The sequence below is a fragment of the Epargyreus clarus genome, unplaced genomic scaffold (genome assembly GCF_041222505.1).
Source record: "Epargyreus clarus isolate Ecla_fem2 unplaced genomic scaffold, WU_Ecla_fem_2.2 ptg000015l, whole genome shotgun sequence".
Lineage (NCBI taxonomy): Eukaryota > Metazoa > Arthropoda > Insecta > Lepidoptera > Hesperiidae > Epargyreus > Epargyreus clarus.
In genome coordinates this window covers 4,652,387-4,668,172 of record NW_027332223.1, presented here as the reverse complement: position 1 = coordinate 4,668,172, position 15,786 = coordinate 4,652,387, and the positions used below count along the sequence as shown (strand labels likewise).

The window sequence follows — 15,786 nt, the reverse complement described above, 5'->3', positions numbered from 1 at the left end:
CCACCGCCGTACTTTTTTTTGCGTTACAACCGTATTGGCCAGGGATGCTGCGTTTCAGTTTGAACCAAGGGAGACATACTAATCCGAGGCTTCCCAACTTATAGTCCAGGGGAATCCCCATTCATCTGCAGGCTAAAAAAATGGATCTGCGGCTAATGTAAAGTAGGTAGAGTTGACTTAAAGGTATTTAGAGCACATTATAGCCGTTTATCGGGTAGAAATGACACTTAAATTGACTATATGGTCCATTATAAATTGCAGAAAACCGACAATTAGTAGATATCAAGCTAGCAACATCATATTAACTTCAATTATATTTTAAAAAACCCTATCAGTTCGGTCACGTGCTTCACCTACTTTACAAAGTTTATTAAGGTCGCCCACTCGTCAACGCATTGTACTTTCAGCGAGTCTGAGACGTGGAAAACGTTTCCTTCAAAATGTGACGCGTCACGTGACACGATAGGTCTCGTGACGTCTGACGTTTTGACGTCACGAGTTACATCAGCGAACGTCTGGCGTCGGTTTTTTCATTGGATTATTGTACACTTATTACAATAATCCAAAGAAAAAACCTTTTTATGTAGAAGTAGCAATTAAGTAAATATGTAGTTAATCGGATGATATTTCACCACTTCCATTCATGCATTCATGCAGGGCTGTCTACGGAACCAGCAATTTTTTGCTTAAAAAGTGTCATACATTATTATACCGGAAGGAGGACGCCTGTGTATGCGTGTTTTTTGGCTCTGTCCAAGGCTTTCGACGTGGTATCATATGATGTTTTATGGAAGAAGATATCATATGGTACGGATCTACCAGCGGAGTTGGAAATCAGACCAACTCAGATAGGTGGGCCGGCGAGCTCTCGGACCATACAGGTTGGAGTGTGGTGTAAGGCAGGGGGGGTTAACTTCACCTAAACTTTTCAACTTTTATGTAATTTCAATAACCTGATTGAGGAGCTCAGCACCACTGGTGTCGGATGCTCTGTTGATGGCACATTTGTTAATAATATAAGTTATGCGGACGACATGGTGCTGCTGAGTCCCTCAATCAGCGGTCTTAGGAAAATGCTGTCGGTCTGTGAGAATTACGCAGTGTCACATGGACTTAGCCATAACTCTAAGAAGAGTGAGGTGCTTATCTTTAAAGCTGGTAGCAAAACTTACTCCTCTGTACCACCGTTATATCTTGGTGGTACACTATTAAATAGAGTAACAAAATTTAAATGCCTTGGTCACTGGGTCACGGAGAATGACATGGACGATATGGACATAGAGAGGGAATGCAGGGCGTTGGCTGTCAGATGCAATATGCTGGCCCGAAGGTTTGCGCGATGCGATATAAGTGTTAAAGTCACACTTTTTCAAGCCTACTGCCAATCATTTTACACCTGCAACCTCTGGACCAAATATTCGCGGTAGGCATACAACGCTCTGCGTGTTCAGTACAATGACGCTTTTAGAGTGCTGATGGGGCTGCCACGTTACTGCAGTGAATCAGGAATGTTTACTGAAGCGCAGGTGGACGATTTTTATGCGATCATACGTAAAAGGACCGCATCCCTGATGCGACGTGTGACTGGCAGCACCAACGGCCTCGTAAGCGTCATTAGTCAGAAGGTCAACAGCCCAATAATGAGTCACTGGAATATGGTGCACGTGACCTCTATGGGAATGTCGTGTAGAAAATGATTTTAGATTTATTGTTCACTTTGTTACTTATTTATTTTAAATTACGAAAAATTTTACTAACATAGGTTTTAAGTGCAATGTAAATACTAACAAAATATGAACTATGTCTGAATCAAATGGAAATAAAAATAAAATAAAAAATACTTAAAGGAAAAACAATTTTGACATTCAATTTGGATACGAATCAAACTTTATTCAAATCGAATCAAATCAATACAGCATTATCAATGAACATGTTCTATTATGTTGATATAAAATATTCATTGAATATTTGAAGGGTGTAGTAAGTGAAGTATAGTAATCCGAAAGGTTCCAATTTTGTCCTCAGGGGTAGCATCGCATATATGGCCGACCTCAGGTAGCCTACCTCATCTGTATTACTTGGGGTTGGTTAGGTAGGTACATATATCATAATAGTCACTTATGATCTGGTTCAATATTATAAAAAATGAATCTATGGCTAAATACAGGTAGATTGAAGCTAATTGTATTTAGAGTACATTACAGACATTTATGGTAATGACACTTAAACTGACTACATCGTCCTTTGTGAACTGCAGAAAAAAGAAAATTAGTGGCATCATATTGACTTTTTAAATATCTTAAAAAAAGCCTATCAGTTCGGTCACGTGCTTCACCTACATTATAAAGTTTATTAAGGTCGCCCACTCGTCAACGCATTGTACTTTCAGCAAGTCCGCGAGGTGGAAAACGTTTCCTTCAAAATGTGACGCGTCACGTGACTCGATAGGTTTCGTGACGTCACGACGATTTGCGTGGTAATTGTAAAATTTTGGTGGAGAAGTTACATCCGCGAACATCTGGCGTCGGATTTTAATTAAATTATTTATCGAGGAAGTCCGTTTTTTATAAAGACGTAATAAATGAACAGGTAGGTATGAAGTCATCGGATATTTTAAACCCCAAACATGATCCATCTGAGTTATTTTATGAAAATCGGTCCGTAGTATATTCCGTTACTTTTGTATTTGATTGAGGAACTTTTCTATTTTAATGCAACTGCTGACGATTTTAAGTAAGAATAAAAAAGACGATGCCAAGTACGGTCTCGAAACTAACAGACATAGGGACCACAACATCTTCCTTACTCCTTTGACAACATAGTAGTATAGTCTTGAAATTAACGGACATAGCCTAGCAACAACAACCTCACCGTAATGAAACAAGGAAGCCCGAGCCTGGCGTGTGACACCTGAATTGCAGCTTAGATTAATTCGAGACTTGCTTGTTTGTACTGGTGTACAAGGTAGAAGTCGTAAGGAAGACATACCTTTCCAACCCGTTCTAGCTTAGTCCTCAAATAAGCGGCCCATCTCTGCCGACCTTAGGTAGGAATCTAATCCTATCTGGAGTTGATTGTCCATGGGGGCAGTAGCTGTAGTGTGCTTTAAAATGTATGTAAGTAAAAAATTCTTACTACTCCTTTGACAAAATACTAATACAGTCTTGAAATTGCTTGAAACTGACAAAGCCTACAACAACAACCTCACCATCGCGTGAGCGGTAATGAAACGAGGAAGTCCGAGCCTAGCGTGTGACACCTGAATTGCAGTTTAGATTAATTCGTGACTCGGTTATTAGAGGCACGATAAATTTACGTCAACCAAACAAGTTATTTGATTAACTATTTAGATTAAAGTTTAAAGGCCCATCTTAATTGCTGTCCTGTTTGAGTGACGGTGTTAGTTTACGATTCAAAATTTACGTGTAATGTAGGTACCTAAATATAGAAAACTTTTACAATGTCATAGAGTAAGGTACGACCTACCTTACTGCATGACATTGTAAAAGTTTTCTATTATGCCTAAGTTATTTTAGTTGTAGACAGGGATCGAACTCGAAACCATGGGAGTTATACTTACGGGGAGGAAAAGTCACGTCCCGTTTCCTACTCCTATAATAACGGGTAAGTAATTATTATAAAAACAAAATACAAATTCCTTAAAATTATAGCATACTCGCACTCCTTACTCGCACTCGAACAAACTTCTTTTTTAGATAAATGTAAAGCAAGATATTGGAGCTAATGCTTTATTAATTATATGTAAAAATGATGGCATTTAAAAAAAAGAGAATCATTATTATTTGAAAAAAAAACAAACCCACTGAGTTTCTTACCGGATCTCCTCAGTAAGGTCGCGTTCCGATCAGGTAGTAGTTTAAGAAAAATATTGTAACTGAAAATTTGTAAGGGCCGCCGTTGGCCTATACAAAATAAATATATTTCATTTCATTTTATTTAACTATCTAGACAAATCCAACATTAAAATCCGTCAAGCCGTTGGGGTTGGAAGGAATGCCAAAGAATAAAACAAACATAACTACATATGTATATACGCTCGAAAAACATATCCTCTTTTATATCTTAGCTTAAAAATGTTGTGAATTTCAGTTTCATATTCAATGTCATACGTACATACTCACCTCACCTCACAAGGCGTCTGTTGAACTTATTTCAAAACGACTCATCTCTACCCTGAAATCTTAAAAAGACCCCCGATAAGGAAGTGTGACGAGTGAAATTTTCCACATTTGCTCATCACGACGATCTTGCCATGCTGAGAGCAAACTTAAGTAGATACCTTAGAAGAAAGAAAATATTCAGAAGATGCCTCAATTTTAATTAATTACCTATCGCCTATAAAATACCTCAAACTGACTGAATGACTGATTCTATTTTCTTGTGTAATCATTAAATTAGGTCTATTAATCTGTAGTTACAAAGGCAGTAGCATACCAGCAATGCAAGTCTTGTGGTGTAAATTTCGATCTCACTCGCTTGAGGTCACTTCTGAATTTTCGAAATTGTGTGTGTATATATTTTTTTATCACAGGCTTAAATCATGAAGCAAAACGCCATGAGGAAAGCTACATGCGTAACACTTATTAAAAAAAAATATCAAAAGGCTTAAATACTTAGTGCTCCTACAATTCGCACTTCCAATAGCTGAAAAACCGGTCGTTCTATTCAGCAGTGAAACAATCAAACATTAATTAATAAAGATACAATTACATCATACGTAACACTAAAATCAGTGTTCTTACAGACAACTAAATTTCAAACCCCAAAAAAGAAAAAAACCATACCAAGTTTCTCAAAGGCTTATTCTGTAAACTTTGTACGTTCCGAGGCAGATACGTGCCGTACATATTTATGCCGTATTGGTGGTGTACAATTAACATAAATTAGTTGTTAGTGGCGCGTGAAGAACGTGAGTCACATGTCATCGTATGTAGAGAATGTCCGCCTCATCTCACGAATAATATTCCACTTATAAACGATGACACTACTGTCTTGGGAATGGACAAAGGTGGACTACGTTAAGAGGTACATAGATACTATATACACATGTTGAAAATAAATTTCATACGGATAATCTCATATCAGAATTCCGTGGATGGATCGACAAAAGTATACAGTAATGCCATTAAGAATCTATTTTCTGATAATTTATTAATTTTCTAATAAGTTATAAATATAACGGCTAAATTTATGTACATATTATCTTTTCACAGAAACATTAAATAACTTGGGGCTAATAAGCATTTTATGTAAATTTGTAAGTTCTGCCTTTTTATGAAAGTTCTACGGTAATTCGCAACTTTTTTTAGCAATAGGCATATCTATCTACTATTATCTAACGACTGTTATTAATAAGCATTTGTTTATAAATAACAACTATATTTGACAATGAAAGACATTTCCTTCGTCATTACTTGCTAAAATTATTGATAGTTGTACAAGATGTCCCGGTAGTATCTATATCAGCTACTTAAGACGAGTGACAGTGTAGTGGGCGAGGGAGGCTCCCCGGACACACACGACGACCCCAAAGTAATGTGATGGAGACATCCTTCCCTATGCACTGAGTCGAGATCAGGTACCGTTGGGTAGATTTGAGTAGTTTCATGTTCGGATGTCAATTTCGTTTATTACGACAGATCGGTCGAAAATACCCTTAATTTTGGTCTTTAGATTAAAATGTGTTCCGAGTTATCCTAAGAGGAGCTTTATCTATAAAAATACATATAGTTCAATAAATGTATCTTATTTGTACTATTGTTATCTTGTTAGTAAAGTTATTAATTGTCTTTACTTTATCTTAGACAAGTAACTAGATAGTGTCTGTTTACGTAGTAAAGCCAAAAAATTTGTCGTATTGTGGTATAACCCTTTGATTGTGGTTGATTTTAGAGGCAGCATTGCCACACTTTTTTATGCCTTATAAAAGCAGTGTTCGTCGCTGCTGTGTCTCTATATATTAATAAGGGAGACTTATTTGAGGCGTTCGAACTTTTCCTCAGAAGTAGCATTCATCTTTAGCCGACCTCAGTACCCTTACCATGAGTTTTTACATTTTGACAAATATGACTGTTTTGGTATTTGTTTACGTGTTTGCACATACAAACTCCAAGCAGCGCCCCTAGCGGATTGTATCAGAACTATAGCGTCAGTAACGTACAATAAATGTCTAAATTGCCAAAATGGCGCTTTATGTTTTGTCTCTCTTTTTTGCGAACATATCAGGCAGACAAAACGACTTGAGCACTTACTTATTATTAAATTTACTCAGTCTACTAAAGCAAACGGAACAGAATAATGGATTGAGTAAACGTAGCGTAAAATTTGGGATGTTTTGAAAACTCATGGTAAGGGTACTGGTCAGGCTCTTATCTTATCCGGCGTTTATGATAGAAGTTCATAAACGGCAGAAGGCACTTATCTACTATTACATGGACTGCATACTATTTGCTATTTCAATATTATAAAAAATCGTACTTATAAACTTTCGATAAGAAAATAAAGGTTACGTTTCATATAATGAAATACTGAGCGCCATTGTATCTTCGTTCTTGGTAGCAATATTGCAGGCTGAATACTCCGATCTCCTATAAAACCTCTCCAGTCATCTTATCTGCCAATATAATAGCAAAAACATGCCCATCCCTATTTCTCATTTGATATGAACTTGAGACGATTGTTTCGTATGAAACTGCTTGGAAGTATTTGTTACTGTATATAAGCAATATTCGTTTTATAAGTATATCAACTAAAAGTAGAAAGTGGTAGATTTCTTCAGTGTTCGATTCAAGGGTTAGACCGCCACAATTAATTTTGCTTTGTAACAGCAGTGTAAATCTAGTTACTATGTTATGAATTGAAGGGTGTAAAGTGTTCCAGATTAATCCTCGAGGGCAGCAACATACCTATGTTCAAACTGAAGTAAATAAGTCTTAATCAGTTACAAATGGTCATGCAGGGCAGTAACCACTTCTGCCCCATAAACTACCTACCATAAACCTGCCTATTCACCATAATACTAGTATGCATAATATGCATATTATGCTTGATTTGCTTTTAAATATAAGCAATGTTATTCAACGTAATTACATAAATTGTTGAATACGAATAACAAATATCAAAGTTACACAACAATTACCGGTTACATTTCTATCTAAAGAGGCCATAGAATAATGAGAACCCGCTGCCTACGTACGCAAATACGGAGACAAACTAAATCTTTCATTGATTACACACTCGAGGGACCCCACGGCTGAAAGGGTTCGCTTAAATTATCAAACAGAAGCCACTTGAAAACTGCAATGACACATGTTACATTTTGGTCGTGTTATTGCGCAGTCGGCCGACCAGTTGCAAGATTTGTACGATTCGGATCCAGGAAAAAGTCCACGTCTCTTTCATAGTTCACGTGCAGCGAAATCTCCACATGCACGATATTGTAATCACGAGACAAAACCTACTTGAAAGTAACCGAACAAGAGTGGAAATCGAAACAAATTCCATAACTCATTTTCAATCGACGGCGTCGACATCACTCGACACGCAAACTCTAGGACGCACGCAAAACGTACATTTTTTCCGAACGGAACGCCCTCTCGACGCAAAACTCTATAAAAACGTCGAAAAAAATAACAGTAACATGGCGTATAATGACAGCTGGTCCACTTGAGAACAAAAGGGGAGAGCCGAGCCTCGTCGAGAAAAAAATACACGAAGAGTTAAAACAACTGCGCGTACGAGAGCCCGCGGCCCGCCGGCGACTGTCCGCTAATAAATTTGCAATCGCGTTCGATTCCAGCCGACGACAGTGGCGTGTAAATACACGCGAGCTCCTCGGCACTCGTGGAGTTCGGGACTCGCACTGCAGAGCCAACCCACATTCAACACAACGCTACCCTCGACCTGAAATTAGGTAGCAGCGTTGAGAAAACTCGTTACGAATATTGCTATATACGTCTCGGGGAGAATAGCACCGCATTCGAGTTTAAAATGCGAATAATAATCGCGCCATTCATAAAAATCCCGTGCGCGGAATGCAAGGAGAGGCCGTGTTTTACACGTTATAATTTTGCGCCGAAAGCAGGCCTGCGACTACAGGCAGGCGGTTGTTTTGTGCTGAGTGTAGGCTCGGTTCAAATGCCGCGCACGGCCCATTAGTTGATGAGCGCACGTGTATACCCGCCCTACGCCAGACGCGCGCCGAGCACAACTCGGGAAAGAGTAACAATTTTCAGCTGGAATATGAAAATGTTTTGTAGCTTTCTGTAAAAAATATGTTTACTTAAAGCACCATTTTCACGCACAATAAGTTTTCCCAGAACATTTTGACCATACAGGCTCATACAGCACACATAAGTAGGCAACGTACGCTCATTGTGTAATTATACTTTGTGGGTTTTATGAAGATGGTTGAACAAAACTTTTAGTAGGGGCACGAACTTAAATAAAAACGTATAACATGCGGATGATGTGAAATATTAATCATTAAAAGTGTTTTAGTGAAATTTAACACAAATGTGGCTTTTATCTTTACTGGCTTATTATGTTTGAGGTCTCGCGAGATATTATCACCACCTCCATATTCATTTCGAACAAGCGTCGGTTTAATAACCCTTCTCTACAATCCGTCCTATTTAATCTGAAACTTATCAATTTATCTAACTGTCGATGCCCGCTTTGATCTACATGGCTTCATCTAGAAACGAACTTAGGGGACTATTTTTGAACATGATGTCATTTAATGAGATAGACCGATTTCGTTGCGGATTAATTGCACTTAGCAATCTTCGCAATCTTGATGACTGATATAAAAACGTAGTTAGGCAGCAATTTGCGAAAGCTAAAATCAAAATTCAGCCCCATTTCCCAACACCTTCGATGAAATGAAATCACAAGTTCTGCAAAAAAAGAAATGCTGGAACCGAACATTGAATCTCAGTCCGAACGTGAAAGTTTGGGCGCGAAACAGCCGCAGTGCTCGAAACGCTCGAATATCGATCACTCCGCCCTCAGGTAGTTAAGCGTCATATCGAGTGATACCCGTTCGGCCCCTCGATGTGTGTTTTATATGAATTAATTCCTCGGCTGACGGAACCCGAAAGCGTTTTACTCACGGGCCAGATGGCGCACGGACAGATCAATTTGATGATTGCAAAAAAAATGGCTCGGACTGTTTGATGTTGTTCGGCTTCGCGATACCGCTTCTTTCAGCCGTGTTCTTTTTCAAATTATTTTAGTTTTGCGTACTTCCTATCTCATAACTGTAACGTTTGATATTGATAGGGGTTTCACTCTCGGTACCACGGTCTATTGTGTCGCTTGTGTTTAATCCTTTTTCAGCGTTTACATGATGACCGTAACAGAAAAAGAAGAAATATAGTACCGAAAAGAGTGAGGAAATAAGGTAACTTTTTATTTTGTAATTTGCTTAACATGTTTTATTTTTTAAAAAATAAACATTTCTATATATAATAGATATTTTCTTTTTTAACTACTATTAGGTTTATTTTACACTGATATACAATATGTAAAAATTAAAAGAATTATTATTTGATTTCGAACTAATGTGTACTAGTTAATACTTTGGATCAAAAATATGTAGCTATTTTTATATGAAAAAAATTATAACATTCACATAATCTACGCATTATTTTCCATCGCAATTTATTTATAGTATGTTACCATTTTTTTTCAATTATACTAAGAACCTAGCAAAATGTTACTAAGCTTATATCGATTTGACAATCATGATAACATTGTCATTGAGTTGAATGTTGAGTTCGCTTCGACTTAGTCAGTCATCAAGGGGTGACAATGAATGTGACCAATCTTCAATCTTTATATCCGTGACGAATTTACAATTAGGAGTATTTAGTGTTTTATATATAAATGTGTCCTATGTCTAAAAGACTCATTTTTATAAGTAGAAAACGAGCGTAGATCCTACAAGATGGTAAGTGGCCACTGTCCGTTGACATCTGTAATCAATCTTAGACAGATTAAGTCCTATCTGAGGTCGGTCACGGATATCAATAGAGGCTTGAGGATAAAGTTGGATTGCCTCTTACGACCTTCAAACCAGAATGAAATAATAGGTACAGCTGTTGTAAGGCAGTAATAGTTGTGGTATTTCCAAAGTCGAAGGACGAAGGGCTCTACCACCTTGAAATATAATTATAGCTTCGTTCTAGGATACCCTGTGTTATTTCCTTGTTATATACGCGCAAACAATAAAATAATCTAAAATAGCTTAATCCATTCCTATCAAATCTCACAGGACCCACCAGTGGGACCATTGAGACATATCAGTTCTCACAGACCCACCGGTGGGTCTGCTTGGTGGGTCCTGGAAGACTAAGCGTTCCTATCGATGTTTGACTGCTTAACCAGTAACCAAACCCGGGATCCTGCTTTTAGTTAACGTTGTTAACACTACCTTACAAATTATAATAGACGATGCAAAATATGATTCACAAAGTCAAGTAAAGAAATATTTAGACATAAAAAAATACAATTTTATTAACACATTCGTATTACGCTTGCCTAAACCGCTCCTGCCTAAACAAGTGTAATGACATCAGAACATTTTTCTATTTCGCCCAGAACAAGGGTAGATGGAGGGTAGATACTGTCAGCACTGAGCGACGTGTTTAATAAGCGTTATCTTGTACCACCGACCGCGGTTGCATCATAAACTGTTCGTCAGATTTGGTTTTATTCAAAATGCAGATGGAAATGCGTTTTGAAACGGGTGTCATGAGAAATTAAAAACGAAAGATTTATTTTGAGTTTAGTTTCAAAAACATTTTTTTTATCATCAACATCAACAACATCGTAATTACAGATGATTAAATTATTAGGTAATTGTTATTTATATGTGGTTAAGTATATTAATGTGGTTGAGTTTCTAACACATACCTACCTACAGCAAAGCGCGTAGACTACGACTAATTCTTTTTTAAGGGAAAACCATTTTTGGACTTATATGAAAGTTGAAACAGTTAACGAGCATGCAGACCATCGAATTGTCGGTTACTGCCACCCATAGATATCTGTATTCCCAAATAAAATGCAAAGTCCTGTTTGTGCACAGCATCAAATGGGATATTAGATACTTGCTTAAAGACTAAGTTCCAATGTCTTGTCTACGAATCACCTTTTGAACTTACCTTGTCAAAACTATTTACCAAAACTTATCCTCTTAGAACAAAACACGGTAAACTATTCACGAACCTCGCTTTTAATAAAAGTATCAGCATTCTAGTTAATCTTTCCTCCAGTAAATAATAAGCAGCGTATCAAAGTGATCTCCCTGAACCCCAAGATCAGATATCAGTCCGCGACGTGCCCTGAATTAATCCCTCAGTATGACATCACAACAATACGCTTCCATAAATACAGACTTACATAGTTGTATAGGAGGGGCACCGCTCTAGTGCTTATTTCATAGAAATCATTAGTTTTCAGACCGTTTTGGGGTGTTGATTTTTTTAGGTCCCGTTAATTATACGTATCTAAACTTTCAATTTCAACGAGACAAGACTGTCGCCTACTGCGGTGTTAGTTGTTTTCGTATTTATACGTATTAATACTGTATGTGAGCGTGAAATGTATCAATGAAAGCTTATAAATATGATTTGAATACAATAAATAATCCACATGGAATTTTCGACTGTTTTGAAATGGTAATAATGGTATGAAAAATCACCAAAACTTATATAGTGTCGCTTAGGTGCTCAGTGCCGTTTTAGATGAACATAATTATTGTACAATTTATATATTTAAATATTATATATACACGATAACTTTAAGCTTTAAGTCAATAGCCGTATAATAAAACGTATCTATTTGCGGTATAACTTACAAGTAAAGTAAGCCATGCCATAACTAGTACACCTTTAACAAAGTTATCACAGCAATTCTGACGTTAATATGAATTTATACGCAACACTGTATCACTGTATATGTATGATTACTTTTCGGTTTACCTGTAGATATTTTGCCTCGTTATCAAGTGAATAAGCTACACCGAAATACAATATCATTAAATCTGAAATTTGTATTACAAACCCTTGGACATTTCGCGTAATAAATCTAGCCGTAAATAAATCATAACTAACTGCAAGTGTCATTGAAATCACGTTTCACAAGCAACAAGGCGGGGGGAGGCCGGGGACAATCGAAAGCCCCGATGAAAGTCGCTAAGAGATACGATAACATCGCACTCTCGATAGCATGCGACCACTGCCCCTATCGCCCCCATCGACTCACCAATAATAAGTGTACAAATCGTGACGGAAATTGAAAGAAAAAACTTCCCAAGCGACAGATCTTATCGACCTTCCTAAACGCTCTCGTAAAAATATTAATAAAACATAACTTTTTTCACCCAAACCCACAACTCCGATTCCCGTAGGAATTTATTGACAATTACGCGTCAATAAGAGGCAATAAACGCACAATGCGGCAATGTCCACCGATTTGAATGTCAATTGTATACAATTGTGTAATACTGTTTTCGTGGAGGCTCATTTTGATTGTGATACTAACACAATTATAAGTTGACTTTTGGTCATTCGGATTCTTTGTGTCGATTATTATTGTGATAAACATGACATTCGGTATTGTTAATCAATTAAGCGTCCACAAATGTTACTTCCGATTTTGATTCATATTAAGGAATGTTGTTACACTAAAAGACATTAGTATTTTACAGGTCAATGTTATTCAATATCAATATCATTAGTATCAGAAATATATTTTGTTAATACAACGGATATCCTTAAAGTTAAAACAAGACCAGAAAGCAAATCCGATGCAAACAATAAATTAAAACGAGGCTGGGAATGTCGTACAAACCGCTAATAAGACGGATTCGCTTAACCTTATCTCCAATTGAGGAAATCTAAAAAACGGAGGAGCGCGGGGAGAGAACGAGGGGGGGACAAGAACAAGAGCCGTCAGTGAAATAGAGATAGATGAACAGTGGGAAATGAAATTCTTTGTGGCATCGCGGTCCCGCAAAAAATGCACAGATTAGATTTTTCCCCTCGCCGAGGGCCGAGGGTAGAGGCAATGATTTTTTACAACGCTTCCAAGCTATATATAGCAGTTTTAGTGCCGGGATTTGCTGTTACTGCCCTCTGTTTGAGAATTTTAATTTCCTTCATTTGAGATGTTTGCGCGCTTCAAGTTACATCTACGACGTTATTATTCAAGATACGAACATTATTCAAATTGGATTTTTTTGCGATTGTTTATCTTTTGGTACTTAATTATAATTGCTAAGTCTTGATATAGCAAGTTTCTGGCACAACTATAATTAAAACTATTGGCTTAACTACCAGATGTCGGCATCGTTTGCGTAAAAAGTTGAAAACTGCTTCTTTCATTTCTTGAATATTTCGACCAAAAAACAGAGACAAAACCGTCGTAGAAAGGACGTATTGCACTTGAGGCTTACAGTGCTAATGTCGGGTCACAAAATTACTTCGCATGATAGGCGTGCTTATGTCTCGCGGATTACGGACCCTCGGTAAAAAACAAGAGGGATCGGGAGTGTCACTGATTCTGTACATCTGTTGTGCGAACGCAAGCCAAGATTGGAAATCTTCATTAGAAAGCTGACTGCCAACTTCGGGTGCTGTTAGGCATTTTTGACAGATAAGGATGTTGTTTTCTTGGTAAAATGGGAGGTAGTTCTCGTTATGACTATTGGTCATATTTTGGAAGTAATAAAGGACTCTTTGCACAAGAAATCATTTTTTTTATAAAAGACATAAGTCAAGTCTTAAGTCTGTACAATTATGCCTACTTATACGATATTTTGTAAACATTTAAGTGCACTTTGAAATTCCTTTACTGAACTATAATAGGCAGCATACTATTATTCTATACTATTATATGCAGATACTTTGTCCTTTCTTTTTCAATTAGGGTCTTTATTATATTTCATAGACGCCAAACAGCCGAGGTAGTGAACCTTAACTTTTACCTTTTTTGACCTTTTTGTTTATGTAAATTTAAGTAAACCAATCGCCAATCAATTTCATGAAAGAAAAACCACACTAAATAAGAAACCTGCAAATCCTCTTAATACTGCATCGAATATTGCCAGATTAATCGATGTCCAAACAAAAATCTAAACCGAATCCGAGCTACCAATCGCAGTAAAACTAATCTATTTGGTCATTTTTTACCTATCGTTGTACGGGTTTGTATTGGATCGATATAATCCCGCCTTGGTGTGTCATTTGGAGCATAATAAAGCCTCGAATCCACACAAGTGTCTCAACAATTTGTTTGCCCACTTCAAAGCAGTTTCGTTCGAACTCCGGCGAATTAGGCTTCAGATTGAGGGGTGATTTTGTATTAATTATTACGTGAACGTTGTAATACTTTTCTTTCATGTTACGAGAATTATAAGCTTTCTGTTATGATGCTGTTATTGGCCAATGCTATGAAATTCAACTTGGAGATTTGTTAGGGAAAGTTTTCTGTTTTCGAAGAAATTATATAATTCTATTATGATTATTGTTTATTTATTTAAAACCTGTCTGCCCTGTTGTAATATAACTTTCTGTTACTGTTACAATAAATATCTAAATAAAATAAATAAATAAATTATGTACCTACCTACGCCGTTTAGTCAGCGCCTGCTGTTATTAGGCAGAAATAGGTCGTCCCACAAAGGGTTCTACCACCTTCAAAATACAGACAGCATTTACTTGCTTACTCAAATACGACAAAATCTTAGTTGACGACCATTTTTGCTCGGTGCATAATTATATTTTTAACTTTAAATTTGGGAATTTAATGCTGTTTTTTTACGGTCGTTCAGTATTTAGACTATAAATTACCTCATTAAGCGCAGACAAGTTGTTCGCCAGCGGGAGGAAATGGGAAAAAGGGATCGTTTCCCGAAACTAATTGCCAAACACGATAATTAAAAAACACATTTCTTCGTTCGCGAACGGTGAAATAAAGAAAATGCAAAGTGTTCCGAAATTTCCATGATAAAACTTCTCTTCGTATCGCCCAAAATAACCATTGTCTCGTAAGCGTTCCGACGCTTTTTCTTTGACGTGTCTCATTTTCATTTTTATCTTAGATGTCGAGGTTTTTAATAAGATATGCAAATTCGTGTCACGCGGGGTTCTGTCTCGTCAAACGTGGTGTTGATAAAATCCAGGATTTTTTTACTTATTTTTAATTTATCTTATGTCAAAAGAACTTTATATAGATACCTACTTGTGTTTATAGTGACTAGGGCGGCCAGTCTATGAAAGAACATTGAAATGATGTGATTTTTTGTTGCAGGATATTCATAACTAAAAGTTTGACGACAAAAAAAATTTAAATGCAAATGATACTCACCAAATAATTAAACTTAGATAGGTACGTATAGGAAAATATGATCCATCCGATTTAAACCAAATAGGTACTAAAATATTATAATCTAGATACAGATTTTAAATAAAATAACAAAGGTAGCAAAGGCACAACAATCAAAACAGTCAGAAGTGAACACTGGATGATTAAAATACCTTATTTTCAAAAAAGAAAATAATAAGGACGGTAGCCTCTTTTCATAAAAGATTCGATTACGGTCAGCCGGTTCTAGACAGCCGAAAGGCAATGAAACGGAAAATTATAAGCCTAGCCTTCTAGAACCAACTTGTACTTATTTTAATAACATAGGTCAACAATTTTTTAATTTTTTTTTGTGCATGAGTTTTACTTAATATATTCTGATTATATAAGCAA

At 36.8% G+C, this 15,786-nt stretch overlaps 1 long non-coding RNA gene and 1 pseudogene across 1 annotated transcript in view; one reads left to right on the top strand and one right to left on the bottom strand.

The window, feature by feature from the left end:
* LOC140748355 (uncharacterized) overlaps window positions 1-15,786 on the bottom strand; it is a 364,249-nt gene that overhangs the window by 179,425 nt on the left and 169,038 nt on the right. The gene's annotated exons all lie outside the window — the stretch shown is intronic.
* LOC140747813 (uncharacterized) lies at window positions 788-1,697 on the top strand (annotated as a pseudogene).